At 32.2% G+C, this 12,752-nt stretch overlaps 1 protein-coding gene across 1 annotated transcript in view; it reads left to right on the top strand.

The window, feature by feature from the left end:
* LOC118198103 (serine protease 33-like) overlaps positions 1–12,752 on the top strand; it is an 83,963-nt gene that overhangs the window by 20,487 nt on the left and 50,724 nt on the right. The gene's annotated exons all lie outside the window — the stretch shown is intronic.

The following is a 12,752-nucleotide window of genomic DNA, read 5'->3' as shown; positions in this document are numbered from 1 at the left end:
AGCAGGAAAAGATTATTGACCTCAAACTTATTTAATAATGTGATTTAGCAAATTGCTAATTTTCTAGCGAAATCTAGAACCACTGTTGCGCAGCAGGAAATCCATACTCATAGATCATCATACATAGATATATTTTCTATTGTTTTATGTACTTGTGTTACATATTCCTTTAAAGAAAATGCTTTTATATACGAATATTCAAGTAAAAAATAAATATTCTTACCATTTTTCTATTTGCGAAATTGATGGTAAAGAAAATGTTTAAAAACTAAACAACTAGTTTCAAACATAAGTGCGCTTCATGATACAATAAATGCCGTCTTCATACCGTCTTTGCTGTTATTCACTAATCACTGAATAATGCTAGTTCGACATGGGTTCACATCCCTGCGAACGGGCTGACTGCGTGAAGTTTTCTGGGTTTTCCCTCTTGCGTAACGAGAATATTAGTTCATCTTAAAACTCTTTCTTTGAAAACATCTCTGCGCTTAAGACAGATCACCGTTTTGTACTTAGTTACAATCTAAGTAATCCAATGCCTATTGTATACTTTTCTCGATTTTTATTTATATATCCTTTAACATCATCCTAGAACTGCATTCTGGATATCGTTATTAGTAAGTTATTTAGAAGCGTTATACTGAAAAATTCATGATTAAGGAAAATGAAACTACAATAGAAAATCGTTTATCCGAACTCATTGGATAAGTTCGTTTCAGATAACTCATGGTCCATCTTGTTTTCATGAAAATGTGCAGATAGTTGACTTTTATACACGTTAAATCTAACAATATAATTATTTCTAAGTACATTTACATAATAAACTTCAAAATCTCCTCTTTTAGTTAAAATTTTGTTCGTTTAAATTCGTAGAAATAGTTTCGTTTTTAATCTTAAAAATCGACTCCTGTTTAGGTGTTCCAAAAAACATTGTTAATTTTTTTATTATTTTATTTTAATTAATTAATTATTATTATTATTATTATTTGAATTTTCATCTTTAAATTTTTAATCCAGTATCCCAAAGCTTAAATTGGAAAAAGCACAAAGAAATTTCATAGCACTGCAGTTGAAATGTGTGAGCATTTACAAAACCAACAGTAAACACTTTAAAAAAAACTTCTTATTTTCTCATAAATAACTAGCATTCAACAAAATTTTAAATATCTGGAAAGAGAAAGTAAAATGAAATTACATAGAGAATGCGCTACATAATTTAAAATTGAAATTAATAGAAAGATAAATAAATAAAATGAATGATTTCTAGCATATATTATTGAAATAAATAGCTTTGAGCGTAGACAAAATAAAATGAAAATACATCCTACCGAGGCAAAAAATGTTCATAATCGTGTTGATGTTTTAAGTAATTGACTGTGATGTGTTAATGTTTTAAGTAATTGACTGTGATTTTATTACATGTGTTAATTAAACAAATTTCAATCATATTCATCTAATTAAATTTAGAATGAAATAAGTTGAATAGTTAGCTAAACTGCCTTATTTATCTGGCCTGAAATTTTAGCACGTGAAAGAGTGAATATTCTAATAGAACGCAGTGTAAAGAAATTCTAAATCTTTCTCAAACTTAGGTTATTTGAACATGACAAAGCATCAGAGGGCTATCTGCCTTAGTGGAGGACTTTCTAAGGAAAACTGGCTGCCATTCATGTTACATACGGGGAAAACCCCAAAAAACGACTTATTCGTTAGAGTCCAAGCCCATGTTGGAATTATAACTTATTTAAGTCTCGGCCACTAGGTGAGCCTTTTTAAACTTACTAAATTACTTAAATGAGAATATTGTTTATAATTTAACGAGGAAAAGTGCAGCTTCTAAAATGTTTGCGTGCAAGTCCGAAAATAAAGCCTGTTTACGTGCAAGTCTAAATTTATATAATTATGAATACGAAACATCCTTGAAGGATTAGGAATTTTCATGACATTTAACGTTTTAAACAATCAGTGGTTGCAATTAGTATTTATTATTCGGTTTATAATTTTTTAAGGTAGTGAGTAATTTGAAATTTTTGCTTATTACATCAGATCAGTTTAAACTGAAATTTTCTTTAATTTATGCAGCCTGCTAAGTTTGCTTAACTAGAATAATTAATTTATTTCATTTGTGTAACTTTTTTATACAAATACCGTGAGTTTTTGGTTAAAAGAATATTGTCATATTTTATAACTGTTAATGTCAGCTTTTATAGCTGTTGATGTTATAAGGTATTTTTCCCGCCTTCTTGGCACGCCTTCGTGGTGAGGTGGTCTGCACGCTGAGCAGGTAATTGAGAGGTCCGTGGTTCGATTCTCGGAGAAGGCGTTGCATATTTTTCATCTTGCCTGCTTCCAAAAAAAAAATATACCTAATGTCTCTACAATGTAGTTTTGAAAATTTATGTATTATACTGTAATCTATGAATGAATTAGAAAATGATACATATTTCTAGAGAAAATTATATTCTTTAAACATTAGAATTTGGGCTAAAATCACCTCACTTTACAAAAATGAAAAGTATTTTGATTAAAATTTTAAGAAATTGAAGGACTAAATTGATTATTTTTTTTTAAATTTTTAATTAGTTATAACCTTAAACACATATTTTTTAATAAGCTAAGATTTTAAAGGTGATAATCAAGGTAATAACAAATTTTGTGATACTTAATCCATTACCGAAAAGCCTAAAGTCACCTTTTTACAGACTAAGATCTAGTTTCCTTTTCTTCCTTTTTAACTCCATCGGAGATTATTTTCTTTAAAATTTAAAAAATGTAAAAGCTTCAGTTTTTTTCGGTTACTATTTTATAATTTTAAATTATTTATCACCTTGGATATTTGCCTTTCTAAGCCAAACCTTTAAAGATAAATGTTTCAAGTGATAATAAAATCTATGATACCGGATCCACCAACACAAGGACATTGATGAATCAGGTATCATACATTTTGTTTTGCTTTAGATCTCGCTCGGGCCGATTCAGATGATAGCACTTTAAATGAACTTAAATGAATGCTTTGGAAACAAAAAACACAACAAAGTTGAAACGCATTAATAAGGCTTACAAAGAACGTGACCTCAGCTGAGATTGAGCTCAGGACCTCCTTTCCGTAGATAGATGCTTTAACAACTGAATTATCAATGGCTGTTAACTAGCTCTAGGTAATTTTTTTATTTTCCACGATACTCAGGGAGTTTCATAACTGACCCGCCAATAAAGTCACCGAAAGCTCTTCCCCAACCTCAGTCTGACAATAGATATATAGGCATATCCAGCATCCAGGCCGGGGGGTTTGCAAATGATCTTAGGCTAAGAAACCTAAATTAGGATTGATCTCGAATACGCCAACTAGTGGCCGGGTGGAAAGACAGGTGACCACTAGTAGTTCGGCCGATTATTGAAGTGTCTGTCTGCATGAGTCTTTTCATGGTTTTTTTAATGTGTAACAGGAATACGAACTAGTTTTCTCAGATAATCTTCCACAAAGGCATACCCTTCCTAAGCAGACAGCCCTTACATACTTTGCCATAATCGAATAAACGAGTAAATAAATTCTCGAATATATAAATAAGCAGATTACTGAAGTTTGGGAAAAATCAATAAAAAGAATTATGAAATTCTTATACTATGACGAGTTTTCTTCTATTCTTTTATGTCTGCGCATAACCTCTCTGGAACTTCTTGTCTATTTTGATTCTTCTTTCCTGAACTAGCTTTCGATACATTCTCAGCCCATTCAAGTGATCCTTTATCACTGTAGAGGCAAGTCAATACATTTTAGGCCCCCCCTTAAGCGCTTTCTAAATGCATTTAATTTCAGAACAGTTTATCAACAAAAAATAAATAATTCTTACTTGGTCAAATTTACATAAAACTTAAGGGGCCCACCAGCGGCCGAGCGGTAACGTCGCTGAACACTGGTAGTTCGGTCCGAGGTTCGAATTCCGCGAACGGGCTGGCTGCATGGGCGTTTTCGTGGTTTTCCCCATGTGTAACGTATATACGAGCCAGTTTCCCTTAGAAAGTCCTCCACGAAGGCATCCCTCCCCTTAGGCAGATAGCCCAGTGTGCTTTGCCATAATTAAATACAACAACATAAAACTTAAGGTTAAAAATTTTCCTATCACATGGAATATCACGTATCGTCATCTGAGCTTCTTTAATCTCTTTCAATAAAACGTTTTCACATTTTCATCAAGGTCATTTTCATTTTCATCATTTACAGAACATTTTTTTCAATAAGGTTTTTTTTTTTAGTTCAATTATTGCCTTAATTGCATGACCAAAAGAATTCTACCTTATGTTCGGGAATCATGTGAAATATTTTGCCCAAAATTGTTTTTCAAAAAAATTTTAAATCATTTCAAAATATCTTTTAAAAATCTCTATTTTCAAGTTTCTCGGCGTCTGACTGACAACGATTTGAACCTAGAAAAGGAAAATGAAAGACAAGGATTATTTAGAGAGTCTTAAAAAAAGACTGCATTTAAATTATCTGGCAAATAATGCAAAACTCCAAAATTCTGATAATCTGGAAAGGCAACCCATCCGAATTCTCTCAAAATTCGGATAATTGGGTATTTTTTTCATTAGGAATGCATTTAGAGATGTCTTTCCAAACATGTTGAACTGTTACACCTCTTTGCGTTTCATTAAGCTACGACACATTTATAATGCGCATAATTTTGCAAGTATTGCCATTATGCAAAACGTAAGAGCTTTATCTTCCCCACGACCTCGCAAATAACTTGCTCACAGAGTACTGCCATTCAGCAGTGCATAACGTCTCTAATTTATTTCTTAAATTTTATCTGTCGGTAATAGTTTAATAAAGGTAATAATCTGAAAGCAATAAATGTTTTTCTTAAAAAATTATTCTTATTTATTCTTATTTAGTTATTTTTGATAATATATCCAATTGGCTTCATTTATAATATATTGAAATGATAGTTTTTATGAACATCTAAGCATTTTTGTAATTAATAAAGGTGTTTCTAACACCGAAAAAAGTGTATCTTGGCTGCAAAAATATTTAGAAAGACAAAGATCAAACACGTTTTTACTGCAATCCAAGTTGTAGAATTTTTTTTTCTACCTTTAGCAGGAGGTATGAAAAATGTGCGATGCCCTCTCTGGAATTCGAGATATGGACCTTCTGATTGCTAGTCGGGCGTTCTTTTCAATTACACCACGCAGGCAGGCTGTAAGGAGGGAAAAAGTACCTTACATTCTCGCCCACTAAGGAGGCGGGAAATCGTGAAATTTTAGTGTTGATGAATTATCGCCCCTCCATATTTTAGTTTGGGCTCTCTTAAGCTTATTTAGGATAGGAAACGGATAAACCCGCAATGCTCCCTCCGGGAATCATAAAATGCTGATTTTCCGATTCCTAGCCGGATGTGCAACCAGTTATGCCACGAAGGAGAATATACCTTACAAAATGGCGGAATTTAATTTTTCTCTTTACCATGTCAGCAAGATTATACAATTAAAGAAGTATTTTTGTTGCTGGCAAATAAAAAGACACAATCTATATCTGTTTCAACTGAAATAAAATAATAAAATAAAATTTATTTACATGGTTCCCTTAATTAAACACAGAAACTTGTCAAAAAGTCATATCAATATTTTACAAACCTTTAAACTTTTTGCACTTGCATCTATGCTATTTATAGGATTGCAAACTTTAAAAACATGGAAATAAGTTAGCAACAAATTTAATATTGCTTTGCCTAGAAAGAAAAGCAGGCAACCCGGATGGCTGGACGTTTTGGCATTAGTTGTTGGTATAATTAAAGACGAAAAGTGACCGGTTGTGAAAGTAAATTAAAATTAAACAATAGAAACTTTACATTGGTGCTGAAAATGTGATAGCTAAATAGAACACCCGTTTGCTTTCGCATACTTTATCTTTGAATTTCTGTCCTGAAGGAAGTTAAGTTTCGAAACAGAGAGGTAGCAACCAAGATTTTCATTTGATCGCTGTCCGCACTTTCGATTTTTTTCCTTGTTTTGCTTCAGACAGTTTTTCTTTCCTATTTCCACATTTGCAGAACAAAATGAGAGGCAGATAAAGAAAGCAGGAAAGGCTTTATGCCTAAAGGCTGCTTCCTTTGTAAGAAGCCTATTAGATATTTTAAACAATGGAGGTAAATATCGAGGAATGACTATGCTAACATGATGTTTTATGGAAAAGACGTTAAGAAGGTAATGTATATATATATATATATATATATATTCTCTTTTTGCTTAAACAAGGATGTTTCGTTTATTTAAGGATTGTTATTTTATTTATTTGTTGTTTATTTATTCGTGGAGCGTCTGTTTAAAACGGAACTGCTGCCATCATACCAATTTCGTCTACTTAACACTTTAAAAATTCTCAAAATTTGAATGAAAACTACTTTTAGATAAATAAGGAGTTTTATTTCTTTGTTTGTTTACTTTTACTTATGTATCTGATTAGACAGATAAGATACACACAGATAAATATATCAACAAATTTTAAGTCTCTGTAACACTTTATGCTACTTGGAGTAGATTAAAAAAAATTATACATGTATATTTAAGAACACTATCCGTCTGTATACTCTTACAGAGAGAAAAATTCCCTGAAGAGGCTTCAAATAAGAAATTTCCGTTGACAGCTATAAAAGATTTGAATTATTGCAAATCAATGTGAAAATAATAGAAAGGATTTACTTTCACTCTTATGCTGCTCACTTATGCAAAAGATACGAGACAGAAAAAATGTTCCACTTAATTTCCACATTGCTATAAATACAATCTGTATATATCAAATGTAGTCTTTAAGCAGTAGAATTTTGTTTTTTGTTTTCAATTATTTCATCAGATTTTCCAATTTTTCATTTTGTTTGATTAAAGTACTTTTACACTCTGGCATTAAAGAAACCAGATTATAACATATTGGTTTGCTTAAATGCAACTCAAATATTGTTAATACAGAAATTTGCGCTGCAGTGCTTGAAAAGCACCTAACCCAGTGGGCCAGATGTTCCGTCGATGGTGAAAAGAAAGAAAGTCTTCTAAAAATTACTTTTATCCACGGCCAGCTTCAAGTATAAGCAACCCAATGATTTTTTAAGGACGTCACTGAATCGTCTCACAAGTGGCAACTAAATAAGGTCATATTTGGCTCTGAATTATTAATATGTTTAATTTATACAGATCGCCAAATGTACTGATAGCCTAAGGTGCGGAAAATGCTGGAGCCCAGCCTGGTGATATCTTTTTAGAATGATAAGCTCTAGTCTTGGAGCTGCCAGCATCTGAGGTATACTATTGTTGCAGTCAAAGATCGAGCTATGGTACCCTTGGCTTTTCGACACTTTCGTTAAAGTTCATCATAATTAGATGTGCATGAAAAATTGATAAAATAATGTGTTAAAAGCTGAAACACATTAATAAGGCTTACAAAGAACGTGACCTTTGCTGAGATTCCATTAATAGGTGCTTTAACAACTGAATTATCAATGGCTGTTAACTAGGTGTTTTTTTTTTTTTTTTTTTTTTTTTTTTTTTTTTAAATTTTCCACGATACTCAGGGAGTTTCGCAACTGACCCGCCAATAAAGTCACCGAAAGCCCTTTCCCAACCTCAGTCTGAAGATAGATACATAGGCGTATCCACAATCCAGGCCAGGGTGTTTTGCATGAGTCTTTTCATGGTTTTTCTAATGCGTAACATGAATACGAACCAGTTTTCCCAGATCATCTTCCACAAAGGCATGCCCTTCTTAAGCAGACAGCCATACATACTTTGCCATAATCGAATAAACGAGTAAATAAATTCTCGGATGTATAAATAAGCAGACTACTGAAGTTCGGGGACTAACAATAAAAAGAATTCTGAAATTCTTTAACTTATACTATGACGAGTCTTCTTCTGTGTCTGCGCATAACCTCTCTGCAACTTCTTGTCTGTTTTGATTCTTCTTTCCTAAACTAGCTTTCGATACATTCTCAGCCTATTCAAGTGATCCTTTGTCACTGTAGAGGCAAGCCAATACATTTTTAGGTCCCCCTTAAGCGCTATCTAAATGCATTTATTTTCAGAACAGTTTATCAACAAAAAATAATTCTTACTTGGTCAAATATACATAAAACTTAAGGTTAAAAAATTTTCCTATCACATGGAATATCACGTATCGTCATCCGAGCTTCTTTAATCTCTTTTAATAAAACGTTTTTCACATTTTCGCTTACGAAGGAAATGAATTTATAAACTTACTACAGAAGCAAGTTCTACACACTTACGTTTCAATTTGCACGCTTTTTCAAGCTTTTCAACAGTGATAAAATAACAGTTATTTGTTAACTTGGAGTTGAAAAGGGGTGGAATGAAAAGTTTAACGTTATTCTTAACTGCCTGTATTCTTTAAGTAATATTTTAATTATGTATATTTCCTCTGCCTAGTTTTAGGTTTGAAAACCATTTTTCTTTAATTGGTATGCAGCTGGCTAGAAGCCTTTACTATGGCATACAGGCTTGACATTAAAATGCAGCTCTCTTTGACAATTTGTGTTAGAGATATTGCCAATTTAGATGGCAAAGTAACATTTTAAAATTTAACATGAAAAACTGCAGTAGTGGTTTAACTTCATAACATTACTATTATTTAACAACAACAAAGCAATTAATAGTGAAATTTGAATAAAATTACTTCATTCAAAACTTGTACAAACACATTTTCTTACGAAAACATTGTTCTTTTTTTTTACTAAGATAGCTTCTTTCTGAAGACATCCTAAATTTATGAATTCCTTTCTCAGAATTATTGTAGGAAATTATTAACTAACATCACTTAACTAACAGCTTAATTAAAGGTTTGATATTGCTTCGTTACTGTAAAAAACCTTTTAGTTTTCTAGGTCAAAAGTACTTGACATTCCGGAATTTTCCGTTCGTTATAATTATTGCTTAAGAAAATAACAAAAATCAAAGTTTAAATGTAACCCCTCACATTGGGAAGAAAGTACTAAATATCAGGAAGTACGGAACCTGTTTTTCTTTGGCGATATTATCTCCTAGTTGACTTTTTACTTTTGCCAAGAAATAAGAAGTGTAAATAGGCCAAATAAATGATGACCTGCTTTCCGGCGTATCTAAAAATATCTGACTTGATAACAAAATGGCATGTGATACCGAAACCTGTAGTATATTAGGCCAAGCTTAAAGATAGACCTTTTGCAACCCCCAACCATTTCTGTTTTTTTCTTTTGTTATTAAAAGTGAAAGCAATGTTGGGCGAAACCAGGAAAATATTGAGGAAGTACGCTAGTCTTATATGTAAATGAAATCTGTTCCTTCCAGAATTATGAAGAACAAAAGCCTGAAGAGAACTCTTTCTTTAAAACCTTTTATCCACTTTTGTAGTTATAAATTAAGAAATAATTGTTTTATTTTTTCAAATAACAACAAATAACAGTTTCATAAATATTGATTTCTAAGAAATCACGATTTAAAGTAAATGAGACAAGCAATATACTGAAAAATTCAAATCTCGTTTCTAATTAATCAATTTTTATGATTTGGATTTGTACATTTCCTTTTCGTTAGCTCTCCCAGGATGCAAATGAGTTAAGGGTATTTAAGGCCAGGGTTTTTGAATGTTTTATATAGAGCTTTTGAGAGCGAAACTTGCAGTTGCATTTTCTATCAAATAGCTCTGCCAATTAAAATTCCGACATGAGCCATTTGCTAGCCGAAGTTAAATCACGCCATTAATGTTTAAGCCAGCTTAGTTGGCCCGAATTTTGCAGTCTCAGGCTACGAAACGTTTTCAGTTATAAATTCAACTTTATATTATTATAATACACGTAAGTGGGAGTTTTAATTGTACAGGCAAGCTGTGCCTTCTGTACAATTCATGCTTAAATAAAAAGGTTTGTTTAAACTCTTCATAAGATTTTGTCATGCTCTTTCAGACAGAGCGATAACTTCCTTGCCAGTTTAGTAGGGTCTGAAGGAATTTGAGTTAATGTTACATAGTTAAGACTCTAAACAAATAGAAGAATGAAGAAGTGGTAAGAATAATAATAATAATAAGAAGAAGAAGTATATATATAAGAAGTGGTACCAATATAGCCTCTATTTATAGGAAAGCTACAGAAATCAAGATGCTTCGCAAGTGTTAAAACCTTGTCAAAACGATTATAGAAATAACTCAAGAAAATGTTCGAAACCATGAGATGAAAATACTGTAAAACTACTCTTCGTTTATCATTGTACCACCAATTCGTAAAGTTGTTTTCCTTTTCCCCCCACAAGATCATACAAGTGCTTCACAAACTTCAGACTTATATAATCAAGAATTTAAAAATCTTTTGTAAGAAGAGATTAAGTCAAGTCATCTTTCAGAACATTTCTGAAGGAAATATCTAGAGAAATATAAACGTGCGTAAGGATCTCTCTGACTACGACTGTAGTTATAAAAAAATTAAAAATTGTTTTATTAAAGGAAAGTTTTCACATCCAAAATCAGAAGAAACATGTACTAGAAAAAGTGATGATTTAACTGGGATAAATGAAAGGAACTGGAATTTACTGTGAACAGATGTATTTTCGTGTAATATGTGAACTAGCAATCTAGTGACGTCAAAATTATGCATAATTGAAACCTGACTGAAAATACAGGTTGCCTACAAGATCCCTAAACAAATATTTCCAATAATTATGGGCACTCTGTAAGAGGTACAGTTGTAAAATTTTGAGCTTTTATTAGGCAAATATCAAAGTTTTTTCCATAAGAATTTATTTCGGTTTAATTTACTCATAATAGGAGTATTTGGGAATCCAAAAAGCCTCTTGTCATAAATGGGTTGAAGCGAGGCAGTCTGAAATGTTCTATTAATGATGTGGATATTATATTTATTAATGATGCTATGTGGGATATTACATGACAAAATTTTAGAACCATACTTTTACCTGAAGAAAAAAATAACAGCCGGAGTTAGTTGATTAATTGCATTTCCTCGGACCGTCAGCCAGAGTTCATTTTTTTCAGTAGGATGGATCTGGGCATTGTGTGTTCGCAGTTTTCCCCAACAGATGGATCGGGACGGATGGACCCATTCCATGGCCACCACGTTTGTTTAATATAACCCCTTTAGACTTCTTTCTGTAGTGCTATGTTAAAGGCATTGTTTACAGTTCGAAAGTGTGAAATATTGCAGACTCGAAGACAAAATCCGCAGAACGATTGCAACCACTGATCACACCATGTTGCACCATACATGAAGAGAGCTGAAATATCGGCTTGATATATTGCGCGGAACCAATGGTGCGCATGTCGAAATTCTGTAACTTCTGACACTTGTCACAAAAACTTTGAACTTTGACTGTGAAAGTGTGACCAGTACTAAAAATATAAGTTATTCTGTTCCCAAATAACAAGCTATTAAAGTTGTTCAGTGTCTCTGTAGATACCCTGTATCAAGGATATATTAAACATGGGCTCTGTGGATTTTTGATACAGAGACATTTTGGAATCTCTAACCTTTGTAGATACCCTGGGTGAATATTTTAAGTTGTGTGGAGGAAGGGAATTATGAGTTAATCCCATATTCCTTTTAAGTCACAAAATGCATTGCACTGACAAACTCAGAAATTTCTTTGTATATCAAGGTATGAGGAGAGAACCTTTCAAGAATTAAACAATATGCCAGATTACACTTGAAAATTTTTGTCTTAAAAAATTTAAATCTACGTTTAGGTAAAAAATTTTCCTGGTGAAGGGGATATTTATTCAAAGATGAGCAACTGAAGAAAAATAGGGGGTCACTGTCATTTTTATTTTACATCCAGTTTAATTTTTAAGATTTAAAAAATGAAATAGTTTAATATTTTAAAAAATATAGGTAACATTTTAAGCTAACTAAAAGTAGAATGGCGGAACTGAATTTGAATAATTGCATAATATAGTATTAGAAGTAAAATGCTACTGGTAAAATATATAAAACCTCATCTAAAATTTCAGTTATGCATCTTTTTAAATGGTTATTTGAAAGATGTAATTCTTTACTTTATCTGTGAATAAATTCGTACTTTAGTGGATGTTAAAATATGAATTTAAGTAAGAGTGAAGAAACTCCTGTAGTGAAGGCTTCTACAATTTTAAATTCATACAGTTTTTTCATAAACAATGTGTTACTGAACATAAAGAATGTGTTTAATAAGTAATAAACTGCTTTAGTTTTTTTTAGGAGGGTTTTATGCATTGTAATTTAAATTATAAATATCCGTATTTTAAGGAACAGTGTTAAAAATGAAATGCAACTAATATTTTGTAAATTATTAAGTGCCTGCACATTCTCAGTCAAATGTGCTACTGTGTACATTTGCTAATAGTGTTACTGTGCATTTAAAAATTAATTTATTGAAAATGCGGAATGAGCTGCACTGAAACGGGAGTATCAGCAACAGCTTCAGAATTCACCTGCTGCTCTGAATTTTCTGTCAACGATACAGTTTGTATTTTTTGGTGTATTTAATTACGGCAAAGCACACTAGGGCTATCTGCCAAAGGGGAGGGATGCCTTTCGTGGAGGACTTTCTAAGGGAAACTGGCTCGTATACACGTTACACATGGGGAAACCACGAAAACACCCATGCAGCCAGCCCGTTCGCGGGATTCGAACCTCAACAGTTTGTATTTTAGATAAATGAGAAATAATAAATGGCTTAATTTATTTAATTTACATAAGGATATTTTTTCCCTCGTATGTAATTTAAAA

This window comes from Stegodyphus dumicola, chromosome X2, assembly GCF_044657685.1.
Source record: "Stegodyphus dumicola isolate Sdum_Otavi_A_Nest chromosome X2, ASM4465768v1".
NCBI lineage: Eukaryota > Metazoa > Arthropoda > Arachnida > Araneae > Eresidae > Stegodyphus > Stegodyphus dumicola.
The sequence above is the reverse complement of the archived record's forward strand: the minus strand, read 5'-3'. Positions and strand labels throughout refer to the sequence as shown.